General features: G+C 36.2%; 1 protein-coding gene across 1 annotated transcript in view; it reads right to left on the reverse strand.

Annotated features, from left to right (window-relative positions):
• Positions 1–19,116, reverse strand: part of LOC130585837 (bromodomain adjacent to zinc finger domain protein 2B-like) — a gene marked incomplete at its 3' end in the record, with an annotated part of 84,503 nt that overhangs the window by 51,856 nt on the left and 13,531 nt on the right. Inside the window, exon 3 of the mRNA XM_057386484.1 lies at positions 15,812–15,854. The remainder of the gene's footprint in view (positions 1–15,811; positions 15,855–19,116) is intronic.

The following is a 19,116-nucleotide window of genomic DNA, read 5'->3' on the forward strand; positions in this document are numbered from 1 at the left end:
CCAACACTCAATTCCAGCAGCCCCAACTCCTGCCAGCCAACACTCAATTCCAGCAGCCCCAACTCCTGCCAGCCAACACTCAATTCCAGCAGCCCAACTCCTGCCAGCCAACACTCAATTCCAGCAGTCCATGAGGGCCCGTGGCTGGACCCAGGGTTCAGATCTGCCCTTCCCCGTGCAGCAAAAGCGGCTGCAGCCCTTGGCCACCGCGCCTCCCACACTTCCCTTGCCCCAGGCAGCCCAGTCAACGCGGCTCCTCCACCATCAGGGCTGTTCCACCCGTTCTGCAGGAATCAGGTTCTGTAAATTCAGCTGAAGCTTGAGCCAACAAGGTCAGCAGTGAGGCACCAAGCTTTAAAAGCTTCTACAGAGGTAGAGTATGCAAGAAGATTAAAAATAGCAAGGGAAACATTTTCAAAATACCTGTATTACAGGACACTGGAAAGAACGGAGCAGGGCTACAAGACGATAGCTGGACAACAAGGAAGACTGCTGGAAGACAGTACACATTTGTTGCTGGTACTCAAACTAGGACATTTCATAGACAGAGTCAATAATAAGCACTATTGTAAGTTACCTGAAATACGAAATACAAAGTTTATTTATTAACAGGAGGAAATCAGTAATTTGTTTTTAAAAAAATCAACAGAATCTAATTTTGTAAGACAAATTAGTATGGAACATTACTCCAGGTCACTGGGCTTCCAAATTAAATACCAGTATTAAAGGGAGGCAGCATAATGTATGAGACCTATGGCTATTCTCTGAAACCTTTATCTTTCAGTTAATATTCTCCATATGAAAARGTCATAGTTTCATAGAGAATGCCACTCATACCTGACCAATCCTCAGAATACAGGGTAAGTATTTTGGGGAAAAAACAGTTCAAATCAATGGCTTCCAAATATCAGGTCTTCACCTCGTGCGAAGAGAGATCTTCAACAAAGTTATATACATTGAATCCTCCTTCTTTTCTTCTCCATGGTATTTTTCCTGCCTTGTTCTCCTTAAAATGAACCTATATTTACATGCTCTAGCCACTCCATTGTCCAAACCCTTTTCTCTACGGCTAACTCACATGAACTAATAGGTCATGCATGTCCAAAAACCTCTTTCKACCCCAAGCTGGAGAAACACTATTCCTCACCTATTTATTTTTCTCACACTGTGAACAAAACAGATTTCTCATATATGCTATTTCACATTTTTTTAATAATAGTATTTAATTCAAAAATATCTATTTTTTAATCTTCTATTAAAAAGAYAGATTTCTATGAAAAATATTAGGATTTCTATTAAAAATCTTCTATTAAAAAGCATCTCTTTCTTTTAACTGAATCATACTTTTTCTACGTATTTAATTTTTGGTTCAAGTTTCTGTTAACATAGTGGATATGGCCCATTACTAAATGAAACTGTACATAATTTTATTTCCACGTAAGATACGATAATAGAAAAAGTGGACTTTTGAAGACCAACAATGCTTTTGGTTAGGCACTTTCTACAGGTTTTCCAGATTCTAGTTTACAATGGGAAAACACAAAGTCTCTGGTACCAAGAGCACAATATTATTTTAATATTAATTTATATTGGAACTGCAAAACTTAATTTAGTACTTTTCTAAACTTAAACAAAATAACCAAGAACACGCATTGGTATTATATACTATAGAGTTTCAGTAACATTTACCAGGGTATGTACAGCACTACTGCAAATGCTATGCCATTTATACTAGCACAATAGAACCAACCCTAAGAAAAATAAAATCATTGTAGAACCATTTAACAAGCGGAGTAAGACCAAAAATGCCCTGTAACCACTGTTTTACAACATGAAATCTTTTAGACTGATACTCTTGAGAAAAATAAAACTGCATCTGTGCACTAATAGCTCACACTCACCTGATCCTCATCAGCAAGAGCAGAGGAAATACCTGGAGTAAAAATAACACATCAATTGTAATAAAGATAGAAACAGCACTTACACAGTCATATAAAATGCTGACAAAAAAATCTGGTTTGTTTCATTTGAAGTTTGTTAGACAGGAAACAGTACTGGAAGTGATGAAAATGCTATAAAAATACCAATACTTCAGAATATGCACAAAACACAATGCATTCTATGCCACTGTATTTGTCCAATGAGTATTCATCAGAATTTTTCATAAATACTAGTTGTCTAAAACCTAAATAGATTTCAATGCACTGGAGTTTTTTAATCTCATGAAGATCAAATCTATTTCCTGATCACTACTGTCCAATAAGCATTACAAGATGCAGTAGTTGTCTTAGAATTTAAAAAAGAAATTAATTTGCTACTCTGTACTTATATTCTTCTTCAATATATAAACATTTCAAACTATTAATCCGGTGAAGCTGGGTGGGGAAGGGAAAAGCAGCACAGAAGAAAAGCACTGAACACTTGGCATTACAGGAGAACAGATAGAAAACACAAACAGCTTACTGTGGAGAGGGGTTTAATCAGGAAGTAGCCATTATCCTGTCGCTACAGAGCAGTGACAGCACTTCAAAACAAGCCGAGGGTTTGGTCTTGGAGGTTTTTGTTGTTTGCTTTCTTTTTCAGTCAAGACGGAAGAAAGCACACAGGCTATCATGTCCGAGCTTGCTGAGCCCAAAGGTCGCCAGATGCCTATTGTCAAAAGCTACCCTGAAAATGAAATCCAAGCGAGCATTGATAAAGCTGTACTTAAGGAAGCATCTAAAATCTACCACAAGCTCCCTCTGTGCTACACACAAAACATGGCTGTCTTATTCAGAGATTAGCAATTATTGTAATGAGATACTGTCGGAGAGGGTCAAACAGTGCTTCCTGCAGTTGAATCACATCTTGATTTCCTGGTAAACAAACTGAAAGGCAGGTGGAGCACTTGGATCACCAGTAACACAGCTGCTCATGGACCAAAACCGGCTCCGGTGAAGTATGCAGCATTATCTGTACTTTAATTACATGTGGGGGAAAAAGGCAGCAGAAAAGCATAAAGCAAACTGAACTATGAAGGAAAATTTTCCCACAGTGTTACACAGGCACCAGTGCCAGGCTGTGCTGCTTTCTTTTTCATGCCAAGCCCAAGAAAAATATCTTTATTTTCTTTTAAATTATGCTTGCGTACACAAACACACACACTCCAGAACAAACTGCTCACCAAGACATTTTGGTATGAAAAAGCGCTATGACACAATAACCTGAAACAACTCTGGAAAAATCTGCAACTGAGAAAAACAAACTCYAATCACTACATGTGAATTTAAGCATCAACCTCCAAAAAACCTACACAATTGCAGAAATCTACTAACAATATTCAGAAATTGTATGAATTAACACAATTTTATAAGAAAAAATATTTCAAATGCTTTTTTTTTAAACTGCCGAACACTTTTCCTCCAAGAAAATAACCACATATGGACTAAACACATGGCAATGATTCAGTGAGAACAGATTACACGTTGTTCCTTGCCCATAATCATTCCCAAAATTAATTTCCACAAGCTCCAGTTTAAAAATCGTATTTTCACAGTAGAACTGAAGATGGTCCTAGGTTACTTTGAAAATTAAAAGGGGTATAAAAAGAAAAAGCAACCCCCAAAAAATAAACAAGAACCCTCCCCCCAAAACAAAAACCTTGACTAACAAAAAAGTTCACTTCTCCTACACAATTAGAATAAAGCATTTGGTCCAAAAACAATACAGAATTTCTGCAAGGAATAAATATATTTCACTTATTACACAACCTATTGATGCAAGTGAAACTGTTACGGTGGTCCAAACAGCAGCACAAGGGCTTGAACCACACACACTAAAGAACTTTCTAACAACAATGTTAGAAATACATTGCGGCCACCTTTCACCATTATCTCAGGAAAGAGACAAAGGAAAGCTATGAAAAGAAAAATACACTATTACTGTAAGAAAGTATTACTGGAAAAATCATGAAACAGAAGGGGTGCGGCACTATCAGCAAACACTGACAGTGAAAATGCWGCCTCTGCCAATGAAGGAGTGATTCTGCCCTCACAATCTCCCAAACAACTTAGAAACATTAAGAAGGATCTCTATGACCACAACACACCAAGTAAGAATTTTGCAAGCTGTGCTTGTTACAGATGTAACTAGTACAGCCACCATTTCTTCATCAAACAGATGGATATTAACTCATTGCCTTAAGTAAAACCAAGCCAAAACTTCAGAATTTCATTCATACATTTTTTTTATTGTTTCTTGTCTTACAAGAAAGCAGTTGTCAAACCACATGCAGTGTTTCTGAAGAAAACAGTAAAATTCCAAACCATCAAATGAGAAAAGCCTTCTGCAAAAACAAGGAGTATCAGCAGCACTCTTCACAGTGTTCTTAAAGTAGTTTTAAAAAGCAATATATGTTGCACTTAATCAGGGTAAATTTAGTACTGGTATCACTGCAAACAAGCTTTCACTGCAAGATTTAGGACTTATTTAGTCTCAATCTGCTAATATCAGAAATTTGCTTGGTAAGATAGAGCCACAATTAATTTGATTCTTATATGACTCCAGGAGAATCACATACAATAGTTCTACATGTCAAAATAAGAGCTAATAAATAATGACTTTTCTATAATTGCTTCAATCCATATTGCTTATAATGCAAAAAAATACCTGCTGTGGAACAGCTGTTTAGTTGACAGAGCAATGAAGGAGAGAGAAACAAAAACATGCCACTGGAAGCAGCAAAACAGGTCCATACCAATTTTCTGAACTCTGGGCGCATTCAGATCCTAGTCCAATAACAGTCAGTGCAACATTAAAAGCACAGATCTGTTTTTTACCACTGTAGCCATCAGAGAAGCTAAACATACTGAACTACAACTCAAAGAACACATTGTCCTATATACTAAAAAATGCTATTTCATAATGAAGTTGATGTATCTTACCATAATGTTTTGCTAATACTTTTCAGTATAATCTATTAAAATAGTCATTGGAACTTTTCGAGATTTGATACCAAGATGACGTTTGTTTCCACATTGTGCATAAATTACTATCATCCACCTTAAAAAGTATTACAGACACCAATTTTCTAAATTTTCTTTCCATACATGTACATATGTGTGCATGTGATAAAATCAGCATTAACTGCTACTTGGTCAAGTAAGATTTTAAAGATCACACAGGTAGAAAACATGGCCAAGAAATACATATAAAAAGAGCACTAAAGTATTTTCCAATAAAATAACCACTAATATACCATTAACTGATTTTAGTGGAAAAGAAAAATGAAATTATTTTCAAACTATGAAGATATTTCAGAAGTTTTGAAAGCTTGGAACAACTGTATGTTTTTTATCTATCATCATAATGTACACATATACACACACAGACCCTGTGAGAATACAATATTCATTTTGCTGCAGAAGAACAGACATTGCATAACAATGAGATTCGCTAATGAAATCAGCCATCAACCTGGAATACATTTGTATTAAACTAAGACCTCAGTGTCATTTTCTTTGCATCGCGTATTCTTCCGTTTTTTGATCTTTCAAGTATCCTGTCCTCCTGGTTTCACTGCTTCAAGTACAGCAATACTGCAAAGTATTTTAACACTGTATGTACAACACTTTTTATTTTAAAAAATATCTTTCTCTGCTTTCTGCCAAATGCAGATTCTAGTTGCGTGGGTTCTATCAGCATTGTTAACGTAGCCTTGAAAGAAAAATCAATGGGTGCTATAGAAACAAAGCAGTTTTACTTCCTCTGTAAAACCGCAGGAACATCTAATAAAAAACTGGCAGTCACTTGGACAAACTGTACTTTCACAGCACAAGTTGCACACCCCTTAACGCAAGAATTTAACAAAACACGACATTTTAGAAAATTATCCTACCTACTTATCTAATGATTAAACAGGACAGAATTTAGAATCTACATAAATACAAGTATAATTTCTTTGCCTAAACATGCAAGATCATAATGAAAAAAAGTAAAAGGATCCTGCAAGCTCAGTGACAGTATRTTAAAGCATGCACTATACATAAGTTACAAAAAATACTTTACTGAAAAAGAGATGAATATAAAATGCAGTTATTCATTCTACTACTCAGAGGTGACCATAAAAATTTTGAAATTATAAAGGTATCTTAGAAGACATTTTTCTCTCATTATACCATATCATATACTACATCATATTTTAGTTTTGGACATCATATGCTGTCTTATACTTCACAGATAAAAAGCAACCTGTTTGCGCCCCTGGCTCCAAATGTATGCTCTCAAACCTATGTTCTAAAATCACCCTAAAAYCATTAAAACTAGAATACAGACCACTTTTTTTTCTACTGTTCTCATTTTACAGGTTTGTTTTTTTTTGCAATTGAATTAATATAAATAACACAATAATATAAATAAATATTTGTTATAATATTTATAACAATGATATTGTTATAAATAACAATATAAATTGTTATTACAAGGTAGTATAGGTACTATAAGGTACTATCAAGTTAGCATTATCGCTGATAAGCTCCAAAGTCATACCAAAACATAACAAAATAATAGAGAATAAATATTTGCTGACTTGTTTGATAGGAYTGGCGTTTTTTGGTGGTAGGGAAAGGAAGCGGAGGGGGGAAAGAGAGGGTCACACATGCGGGCATGGGTGTTTGTTTTTCTCCTTTTTTTTCCAATAACACTACAAAACCCTAACTCCATGAAGAGGAAAGGACAAATACTTACTCTAGTATACCAAAATTGCACACAGGATTCTCATGGAATAAATCAAAGTAATCAGTAATTTAGCTGAGGAAGGTAAGGAATCCATTGAGCATTTCTATAGTTACAACTACCATCACACTACCAAAAAAACTCAAAAGGCATACAAGACCACTGAATAAATGGAGGAGAAAAATAATTACATGGTAGAATATGGGCTTAAGCGTCCCTGGTACCAGTCATATCCAGTTGTCACTATACAACTCAGGAAGAATATCATCAAGATACTGGACTTAATGAACTAGGTAAGTAACTGAAAGCATAAAAATTTCCATAAACTGTCTTCATGTGTGCTCCACTGCTAAATTAACAGTCATTAAGAGCCTTTGAAAGCTAAAAGCAACAAATATGACCTTATTTTTCCTTCAATTTCTCTCCTTTTTAAAGGTATGCAACTACAGGATACAAACATCCAGGCATATGCCATATGAAGAGGTGTTACTCTTGTTCGGTGCATCACCACATCCTAATAAAAAGATACATGAAGACTGTTCTCAAGCACATATTACCAAAAAGGCTTGTTTCAATTACAAAGCATTTGTCCCTCTGCAACAAAGCCAACCACATTACATCTCAAAATGACTGAAGGTGAAGAGATAGAGGCGGCACAATTAATAAAACAGCAAAGACTATATGACCTCCAGTGTATGAAATAAAGAGCCTCCAATGCAACAACCTTGACCCTTGAAAGTGATAGGTCATTTTCTTCTGTGATAAACAGAGATTGCTTCCTGTAACTCCAACAATTGTCAAGCAGGAGAAAGGGTATGGCTGGCAGATGACAGCTGTGAAAAACCTGCACTTTTAACAATGACTAACTGCCATGTAGAATAGATCAACTGCCCAGCTGAGCATCTTCTACAAGATGAGGCAGGCTCTTGAAGCCATATCCTACAACAACTGACATCACTGGTTTTATTAGGGATCAGTCTAGAGGACATGGAAACTAAGAATATAGAAAACTGTTAAATGACACAGTCTTAATTCAAATTATTAAATTAGAAAGACTAAGATATGCATATTTGCTGTAGATATGAAATATGTTATTCTGGTACATCACTGTTGAAACTAGGCAATCACCTACATACCTTAAGGCACAGGACATAAAACTTCACAACTTACACAACTTGGCATAAATGTCACAGCCATGAGAATGTAGAAACCAGTTATTCTACTGATAAAGGTGAACATTCATTTCAAAAATACAGACAAGAATACAAATGAAACCGTATCAACACCATACAGAAAAAGGTAATGCCAGGTGCTAAAACATATTTGAATTTTTATCAGCAAGAAAAAACATTAACGCAGAAATTAGTCTGAATTAATCAACCACATTTAATTCTCTCTGAACTAACCGAAAATAGCTACTTCAGTATATCATCTAAAATTCTGTATTTTGCTGTAATAAATCATGGTTATAGATGCTCACAGTATAAACATATTCTAAAAATTACTTGTCCAATTTATAGTGTTGCAAGTATTTCAGAGAATATTCATGAACGTATACACATATTCACATACAGAATATTCACATACACACATCCAGTTCACATACACAAATATTGTATTGGGCAATACTAGTAGGCATTCATATGCACAATAACACCTTTACTTTCGGTATTACACAATGCTTAGTTAAACGCTATTACCGGCACTTCAATGCAGAAAGTAAGCATCCTTCACAGCTTATTTTACTAAGCGATAAAGCAGGCTTATGTTTTTTTCACAATGAAATATCATAAACTGTAGTGAATCATAATGACTACTATTTATGGGCAGTAGAACTGGAGGACAATTTATTAAAGCACAGGAGGAACTCCTGAACACTGGAAGGTCACAGGCTATGTACTGAGCTGCTAAGCAAAAGCATCTATGATGTTGCAGAGCTGCCATTTTTCTTCCTTGACAAAGCCTCCATCTGCCACAGAGCCATTTACAGCCTCAGAGTCAGAATATCAATGATTTCCAACCATTCTGCAAGTCTGCCTTCACCTTGACATCCCCTCTGTAATATATCTAAAGCAGATGATACATATAACCTTCAACTAGCTCTAAGCCCATGCTTTATTCAACTGATATGCATTTAAGCTGTACTCTATCATACCATTCTTTTACTTCCCCTGAATTGTGATAAAATACTAAAACTCCAAATTGTACATCCTTTTCATTGCTGTGTTTGCCTTAAAGGAACTACCTTTGGAAAACCTAAAAACAAAACCTATGAATAGTGACAAAATATTTAAAAATAGGTAGAAAACATCTGTATTTACATAATGTACACGCAAACCATCACAATTTCCTTTTTTCTTTTCTAAATAACATATGCCTGGTAAGAGTCTTATTACGCACCGAATAAACTATCACAGCCTCACTGCAAAACTGCATTCAGTCCTACAGCTCTTGATGTATATACAATCCAATTAAAAAAAAAGAAAAATCCAGAATAGAGCTGTATCAGAAGAGGAAAGAAAATCTTGACTTACTGAATGAACACCTGAAGAATTAGGTCCTTAGAGAAAACAGATTATATTTGGACCGATAAAGGCAATTATATCTACATATATACACGCACATATATAAACATTCCTAGATATACACACATGTATATGCACACATTCTCTGTCAAGTACACTCCATCATCAGGCTCATTACAACATGATTTTAATGAAGGCATTCCTAGACAACAACTTTCCAAGTCTTGGAATGCAGGTAAATGTCCGTACTCTAGACTAATTTTAAAACAAACACAGCGCAGCTTGTTTTTGTACTGAAACTGGGCCACAGAAGAAACAATTTTGTATTACAAATACGTATGTAAATACATATGATTACATAGCCAGAACTTCAACTACTGCCATAAAAGCCCTCAAGATATTAAGCATATAGGAGCAAAGTATTTGAACACTAGATGAAGCTTGCAAGCACCTTTACGAAAAATTTACTTCTTAACACTCGTACATATTTTACAATCTCAACTGTACCACCCACGCTTTCTTTTCATTGCTTATGTCTTTACTTCTTCCTGTTACAGAAGTTATAGTGTCAGCAACTTAATAAATTGAATCTGATCTATACCTACATGCCCTCTGCCCACTATTCACTTTGTTCAGGCTGCTTTTAATATCTAAAAAAGAAACAGAATTAAAACCTAAAATACTTTTCTAAATCTGTATGGAAAAAAATGTCTCTTCATCACACAAAATACACTGTTCCAAGAGTTCCTCTGCCTAAATCACACATGAGCTTAGGCAGACTGCAGGACAAGGTTGAACTAATTCAGGCTGTTACGTTCATGCCCATATGGAAAGGGTAGGATCAGACATACATGGATACATATTCAATGTGTTTATTTTACGAATTGCAGGTATTCACGTGACACTCTTACACCACATCTCTCACCCAAAAAAAAACCCAAAACCAATCAACCAAAAAACTCCAAACTAAACTCATTCCACTTTCCACCTGGGATGAATATACGCTTTGCTACTTATCTCACRTGCAATTCAACTACCCCTACCAACCTCCTCCTTGCCACTAGCTAATGGTTTGGTTTTTCTGTGGTGTTAAAATGAGCTGACAAAATATAAAACACAAGGGAGCACCTGCATGAAACATGCGTGTTCCAAGATTAATATAGACCAGCATTTTAGTGCTCACTGCATTTTGCACCTAAGGAAGGGCACCATGCTGCATCCAAACTTAAGACAACTGTTCCCAAACTCAGGAACAACATGCCCAACACAAAAGCAGAGTAACACATCTTCAAGAAGACATACTACAAGGCAGTAGAGCCAAGCAGAAAAACAAGGCCAGATCTGGGAGGCAGCATTACGCTAAGAAAGATCTCACTGGAGACATGGAAGGACAGGGATAAAAAGAAGAGTCAATGATTGTTAGAAATTCCAGTACCTCTCAGCCTTATGCAACAGCAGCTCCCTACCACAGCATATTCCCTGCAATGAAGCACTGGCCAGACTCATCAATTCTTGATATACTGCCTCTTTAATTCTCCCTTTCACATTTAAAAATCTTAGGAGGAAAGAGACAAAGGGGAAGAAAAGGAATATAGTTATGAATTCTGAAGTTCTGTATGACAGAATCATAAAGGTGTGCAGACTGTAAAAGATCTTACAGGGGTCATCTGGTCCCATCTCCTGCTCAAAGCCCACTTCAAAGTTACATCAAGTTGTTCAGAGCCCTGTGAATAAACAAGATACATCTTTTGCAAGCTCTCTGAGCACCCATTTCAGTGTTTCACAGAATTACAGACTAGTTTGGATTGAAAGCAACCTTCAAAGATCATCAAGACCAACCCCTGCTATGGGCAGGGACATTTTTTACTAAGCCAGGTTGTTCATCCAACCAGACTCTGACCACTTGCCAGGGATTGGACATTCTGCTACTGCTTCAACCTGTCCCGCTTGGCAAAAATTTCTGGGGAAGAAAAAATCCTTTCTTACCAACCCCAGTATTAAGATACAATAGTTTATGGACTACTGATGCTACAAGCAGTGGAAGAATAGAGATATAAAACCACAACTGGAGAATAAGCCAAGGCCTTGTGCCTTTCACACACGGCTGAAGAGAGGCTGTGAACAGCACAAGGCTCCCAGTTACCAACATGCTCTGTTTTCAAACCAGTTTCTCACAAAACATACATTTAAGCTCTTCCAGYTGTCAAGTTAAAAGCACTGTTTAATCAGTTGTCTTCCAAGCTTTGAATCTTTAGATTCCACTATTTCAAGTTTTATTATCACAAGATTTGCTTCCTATCTCAAAATAAGAAAATACATTAAGTAACGCTTATTTAGCCTTGCCTAAGGACTTTTGAATGATCAAAATATAAAACTGACAGCAGTATTATGAATCCCGGTAAATAGCAAAAAAAAAAAAAAAAACAACAAAACTACGTACAATATGCCTCCCACCTTGAATTCATAACCCTTACAAAGAAGACCACACTTTTTGAAGCTTTCCTGTGGTGAATCTGTCAAGTTCTACTAAAAGAGGCGTTCTAGTAGAAACAGTGACATAATACTCAGTTGAGTTACCATAAGAAAAGTTACTGAAGTATAAGGTGGCAACAATTTACATATGGAAAATTATATTTTCAGAAGTTGATGAAAAATGTCCTCTTAACCTGAAAATCTAAATGTCAGAGCTACTGTATATTAAGACTCTGAAATCTAATTAGAAAAAATATTTCTCATTTCCCATAAGTGGGCAAAGCTTTACATTTAAATGCAAAGAACACTTCCTTCTGTAAGAAAGCCAAAGCAAACAAAGTGAAAACACTAATCTAATCAAATGTACTTGTAAGATTTCTGAACTTTTAAACTTCTGAAGGAACTGTAAATAGCAAAAACACTTTCTTATGCAAATGGAATGTTGCTATTCCAAAGAGAAATCAGTTGGTCTAAACAACACAGTGAGACAAGGAAAAACTGAATTCACATCTGAGCTCCTCCAGTTGTCACATGTACAGTACAGTTTAAAACTACTTATTCCTCCTAACACTGAATTTATAAAACTAAATCAAAATCTGCCCTTTAACACTCTCAGTCAATAGCCATTAATAAATCTCCTTCGCAGCAAAAGAATCAACACAGTTGAGAGTAAGCCTTACAGAAGTTGTGTCAGTAAACAGGTTTTGTGTTTTGGTTTTTTAACTGCCTTTATATTATAACCTAGAACACATCAAAGGTAGATTAATAGTTTAAAAGAAAACTATTAATAAAAAACAGGCATTCCCCAGAGAAATATGCTGTACATTAATTCTTCCTTGAAACTTTCCATCCTTTTATAATTTTAGTTGTTTGATCTAGCATGCTAATTGGTTTTCCTCAAAAAAGCAATCTAAATACATACACGCAAGGATATACAAGTACGTAACACACTAACTGTAATTGCAGATAACATATCGCAATATTTTCAAATTTTAAATAAGATTATTTCCTAAAAATAACTATGCAGAAACAAGGAGAAAAAAGCACAATTGCCCTCTGCATTTCATTTACACTCTGTATAATCGCTGCAAGCACATAATACTGCAAGCACAATATGCTACAATCATATTATCTTCAGTTTCTTAGTCAATTTTAATTGTTAGTATACTAAAATGAAGATGCAATTGAATCGGCAGGTGTTACACGTGTGAAGAAAGCAAATTCTCATGTTCTTTGGGGGATGGCCTGTTCTGGAAGCTTTTATATTTCTTCTGAGCTTGCTAAGTGTATATTCACCTACACTGCCAAAAAAAACCCCAAACTCCTACTCTTCACACCATAAACAGCCTCCTTTCATAGTCACACAATGGTTCTGTTTAGAAGGGACCTCAAAGCTCATCTCACCTCATCTCATCCCATCCCCTGCCATGGCCAGGGACACCTTCCACTATCCCAGGTTGCTCCAAATCCCATCCAAATTGGCCTTGGATGCTTCCTGGCTCAAGGAGGCCTCTCTTCTTAACTTCCTAACTTTACTCCAGAAACTTTTGCTCAACCTTCTGCTGAGCTGACCTTTTACTTTTGACTCATTTCTTTTATTATAGCCATTAATAACTTGTTTAGTTACAACCATGTAGAAAATTTTCAAGAAGTATTATCTGCCTAACTTTTAAGTACTGTGTCAACATTCTAAATTACATTTCCACAAATAAACTGGGACTGTTAGAATTCACTACCACCACCTTTTGTAACAAATAAAAAGAGCCACAATTAGGAATTAAAAGACTTCTGTACTTTGGCAGTAGAAATCTGTATCTGCAAAAACTTCCTACCTCAAATGGCATCACTGTAACATGAAAAATGAAAAAAAGTCCCTCCAAACAAATAGACCAACCACCATCAACCACAACTGACAACACAGAAGGAATTATTTTTGCCATTTTTTCTAATCTTTTCAAGCTCTTTCTTGATCAACTTATTTGTTACAACCAAAAGCAAACTGAAATGCCATTTCTTTCTTTGGATGGAAGTGTTATTACTGCACCATAGCAAGGAAAATGTGTTCTGTAGGCTAGAGAATTAACTGTAGTCACAAAAATGTAAGCGACTAATACGGATATATTTTTTTATTATTCAGAGATTTCATATTTTTCATCTCTCAGGAAAGAATTAAATATAGTTGGACAAACATACAAAATAAACTGGCACAGAGTTGGTACTAACAGCCAACATTAAAATTAAGTTTGTTGAAAGAAAAGCGATCTACACCTGGCTATTGCTTCTCTTGTATTTTTTAATGACTACAGGAAAAGTCATCAGAAAGCATAAATCTTTCTAGAAATTCCTCCTGTTCTCCAATTCCACACTTAAAGGAAGGAAATTTATCCATGTCACCTTGACCATTAAATGGAGCATTTTTCGCATTTTCCTGAGTAAGGCACTTTTCTGTTCAGCATTCATCCCGATGGTTCCACAAAGCAACAGCAGTCAGAGGCTGCCAGCAGCAGTTCCCGTTCCACAGCTGTAGGTCTAGGAAAAACTGCTGCACAGAGCAGGACGTGACTGCAGGTAACACTTGAGTGTTCAGAAGTCAGGACAAATTCTTAACTCAAGCAATGCACCTGTATTCTTAACAGAATTGCATGTCMCTCCCAAGGTAAAGGATCTTTTCGTTTTTCAAGACAAGATTTCACAAGTCAGAAAGGTTAGCAGGGTCAGTTTTTCAAAGCCAAACACACAGGTAATTTTTAATACCAATTAAATATTTCATCCCCTTATTCTCTGCAAAACTGCAAGCTTCTTCTAGAAAGTTTCTACATCTTCCTTCAGTCACTGGAAGCTGGAAAAGTAGCAATCTCAGTACATCCCAGCAAAAAACATTACCTCATTAATAAAAAAACAACAGGGTTAAGCTTGAAATGAACGCTTTTTCATTAAAACTGGCTTACGTTACAGAAACTGGCAGTATATTACAGTATTACAGGAAGTTTCCCAATATCTGATGCCTGGCAGTAAATGTTAAATCCTAGATAAAGCCTTTCTATTGCTGTCTATTATTGAAAATTACTTAATGACTTCCCTAGTTCTGCCTTTTAATTTTTTTTAAATGGTTCAGAATGCTTCTCCTGACTTTGAAAGACCAGGCTATTGTATCTCCTCCCCTTACCTGCTCTCCTATCACTGCCTGCTAAGCAGTACATTCACTAAAAACTGCCCTTTTCAACTTCAATTCACTTGATCCCTCCTGTTTAATAAATCTGCTCTCCGTAGATTAATCTGTTAATTCTCTGAACTTAGCAGCTGCTGGCGGTGCTCTTGCCATTCCCATAAATACTGTATAAAGTCACATGTAGTGGCTGTAACAGCCGCTCTTTTCACATTGTACAGAAAGCACTTCTGAAACCCGAGCCTTTTAAATTTCATCTTATAAATTATTTTAAACAGCATGCAAAAATGATTGATTTAGGCTTTTTTTTTTTCTACTATCAGTGATAAGTTCACCTCTATGATTTTACAGTTACGTCTTGGCTGAGGGAGAGAAGGTYACTATAGAAACCTAAGACTCCACTGTATCACACAGCTTAGCAAAACAAGATAATCCACAGTCATCATCTAGCAAAATATCCCGTATTCTCTGACTGTGCAAAATGCCTTTCAAAGTTGCTAAAAGTAATTTTGGAATTAAAAGTAATTCCAAAAAAGTAATTTTGGAATTAAACTCCCATTTGTAAAAATACAAATTCTCAATTAGTTTTAAATATTCCATAAACGGTACAACCATCAAAACAACTAAAGGTATACACTGTAATTACATTCCATAGAATTTATATCTCAAGCCTACGTACAAAGTAATCCAGAAAGAACAATAACTTTAATTGTTAAAGACCTTCTTAATAGCTAAACCTGAAGTCACAAAAATAATTGCACCCATAGACTAAGAATCCCTAAGTTTTAGCTAAGGCTATACTTAATATCTGGCTGAAATCAGGACCTGGACACAGAATCTAGCACTAAGCTGTTCAGTACACAATATTTTCCTTTTCCCTGCATGAGTCAAGCCTCTCAGAGGACTATCAGAATGCCTACCACTACAGCTTACTTACTGTGACCAACGCGGTCAGTTCTGTGACATTGCCGTTCTGCAACCTGAAAAAGGAAAACAATTAATGATCAGCTGARTCATCATGTAATTTGTACCACGGCAAAGAAAGACACATCAAACAGAACAGCAAAATTTATTTTTTAAAAGTATGCGAAGTATTTCCAGCACAGCGAAAGCACCTTGTTTCCCACTGCCAGATATGAAGCCATCACAACAGGAACAGTTGAAGATAAATGTTATATAGTGACACTTGACTTGTTTGCAACCATCTTTTAAATAGGTATTCCCATTTTACCATAACTAAATTGTGAATGATACAGTACGACATGTACCCCTTTCATAAACACTGCGAAAGAAATCTTTCTGTCAAAATGTGGAAAGAATTGCCAAAAATCAATGGAAATTCTCAATTCTTTTATAACGGAACCAAAGTTTCATCCCATTAGTGATGTTTACTGGCATGCAGATTTAGAATTCTCCTCATGCTATGAGACTTCAGAAGCATCCGTGTGTCAGAACACAATCCACATATATTTCACTAGAAAGTTGAAACCCAAACAATCTTGAACACTTGTCTGGATTTTTACTTCCCAGATTTTGTTTTGCCTGGGTAGATCAGGTTTTTCTAAACRCCTACTTCACGCACACTGTACAGGACAGTGCAACATACGGAACATTTCTATTTCAGAAAAATGTTACTTGCTATAGTAGTAGAAATTCAATATTGTTGGGGTTTTCTAATATATTCTTTTCACTGAAGACATGTAAAGATTCAGTGAAGTTTTACAGCTTGGTACTTTAAAAGTATCCTCTGTAGCATTAAACATGGACTTGCTTTACAACGCTTAGAGATGCTCTCTTCACCTACACTGACAATTTTAACTGAGCAAATATGCGTCATTACCTATGTATCAAAAACGTTAGAGTAAAATCGCATTTCAAGGCTCTTGTTTGGGTTTGCCTTGATTGGAGCTTTTATGCTAACCACTTTTTAGAAAAGAAATGCATAGAAAAATAGGTATTTTTACTCTAGATCCTTCTCTACAACATCACATTGCTTGGAGCATAAAGTTCACACATCTCACAGTGGCACAGACAAGAAAGAACCCTAGTAAGTTTACACAACCCAAACTTCAATCATCTACATGAGAAAGAACTTATTTTAGAGTTAGGCAAGCTAGATAATTTAACTCTACGTAGGCAGTTGCATCAACAGCAGCCATAGTTTTTTTTTAACTTGATCTTACATTACCTGTAAATGTGCGGGCATTAACTCCAACCGCTTTTTTTGTTATGGCCACCCATGTCAAGCTACATGCCCAGGCCTGCCAGGAAAGCAATAGGTATTTTTCTCCTTTGACAAAGGACAGCCAGGAAAAAAATATTCCTCACAACAGTCAGTGGCAACATCATCAGCCAATAAACGAAAGGAATCCCACTTATTCTCCCAAGGGAAAATCTWGACATGTCCTTCTGTACCCTACTGCCATGCTTTGACACCACCAAAAAGCCTCAACCTACCATAACCAAAACAAGAGAGAAGAGATAGAAGAAGATATCACCCAGTAATTACACCATTTAAAAAGCGGGAGCAAAACATTTGAGAGAGGGGAAGCTTTAAAAAGTATATATGTATGTATTTTGCTGCACTCTCAATTATCCTGCTGGCTGACTAGAGCTCTTAACTGGGCTCTAGCTATTAACCGGGCTCTTCCTAAAAACCAGAAAACAAAGTCATATTTCTTGTTTCAAGCTGGAAATGTGGCATTTCCTGTATTAACTGAAGTTCAAAGCTCAAGTACTTGCTCTCTTGCTAAGATTATGCACAGATGTTCTATTCCTGATTACACATATTCCTGTGACACTGCTAAGTTTGGGGTTTGGTATCAGTGCTGAAGGGACTGAATAGACCCCCAAAACCTGAACTTTGGGAGAAAGGTTAGAGGTTCAGCAGAGGAGAGGGAAAAGAGCTCTTCAAGTTCTTGCTTGCCACTTGCAAAGAATGATAACCAACTACTTAAGCATCTGGCAGGCAGGAATACTGCACAGTCACAGCTTCCTCAGCCTTGAATCATGTCATGAAATAGCTTTTAAAACAGGCTTTTCTATGGCTCCCTGATTAAAAACACAAACTGGTTTTGGCCCCGGAGTCCAAAGTACAACAGGTGCCCCAAGTGGAAAGCTAAGCTAAAACTGAACAGCAAAGACATGATGAACTTAAGGAAATTACACAACATCAACTTATCTGTACAGTAGAAGAAAAATATTTTAAAGGACCAAAGAATATTGTTTTAGGTTAAATATTCTTTTTCTCAACATAAGGGCACACACACRAACACGAACAGCTCCCGATCTACCACTAAACTTTGCAATACTGGAAGTCCTCGGAACTAGTTTCTTCTTCCTTTTGGTACTCCCAGTTATGCCATTAAAGAGAAGCATTTTKGGGGGATTATTTTTTAGATTTATTTTCAGAACCAATTATTAGAAAGTGTAAAACAAAGTACCCTCAGACACAAACAAAATCCTAATGCAATTTAAGAATAAAAGGCCAGGAACAGCTAACATCCCACTCTCAATGGACAGAGGTGGAAGCTGAATATTTAAAACAACAGGAAGAACAGAAAATGAAAAGTGGTTGGTGGAAGAATGGGACAGTTAATGTGGATAAGGATGATTTTATTGGGTTTTTTTCAAATTTTATTATTGACTCTGCAACATTAATGTAACCAAATGAGGTTTTCCTCCATTATTTCCTTACTGCATAAAAAGTAAAGGAAAAGGAGGCTTCCTATGCTTAATATTAGCATAGAAATAGAGCTAATTAAGGTTTGACTTCAGTGGGAAGATAGCGTGAGGTGATTTCCCACCTTTGTTACCCTTATCACTTTACAAGGTGGGTTTTTAAGCAAGACTAGAACAACTGGTTTACATTCTGGCAATAGCATCTTCTAAGTTAAATCAAAACTTAGTATCTGAAAGCACTGCAGAATGCAGAAAAATGTGCAATATTTTCATAAAGCTGTGAGGAAAGACATTTTCTATCTTGATGGCAATTTGCTTCTTTTCCAATGCAAACATACTGCAAAAATATGCCTGTCTTTTAAAAAGGCAGTACCCTTTTTAATGATATTGCAAACAAAGACTGAAAGAACACTGTTTTCAGGTTCCTTTCTTCCTGGTTTTCATTAGTAATTCAGGACTTGTCTGCTCGGAAAGTTTACTGCGACAGGAAACCTAACAAAGTTGTAGCATTTATAAAAGACTGAAAAAGTGAGTTTAGGGAGCTTTATTGATCTGTTTAAT

The sequence above is a fragment of the Malurus melanocephalus genome, unplaced genomic scaffold (genome assembly GCF_030028575.1).
Source record: "Malurus melanocephalus ecotype Western Australia unplaced genomic scaffold, MMel_1.1 scaffold_975, whole genome shotgun sequence".
Classification (NCBI taxonomy): domain Eukaryota; kingdom Metazoa; phylum Chordata; class Aves; order Passeriformes; family Maluridae; genus Malurus; species Malurus melanocephalus.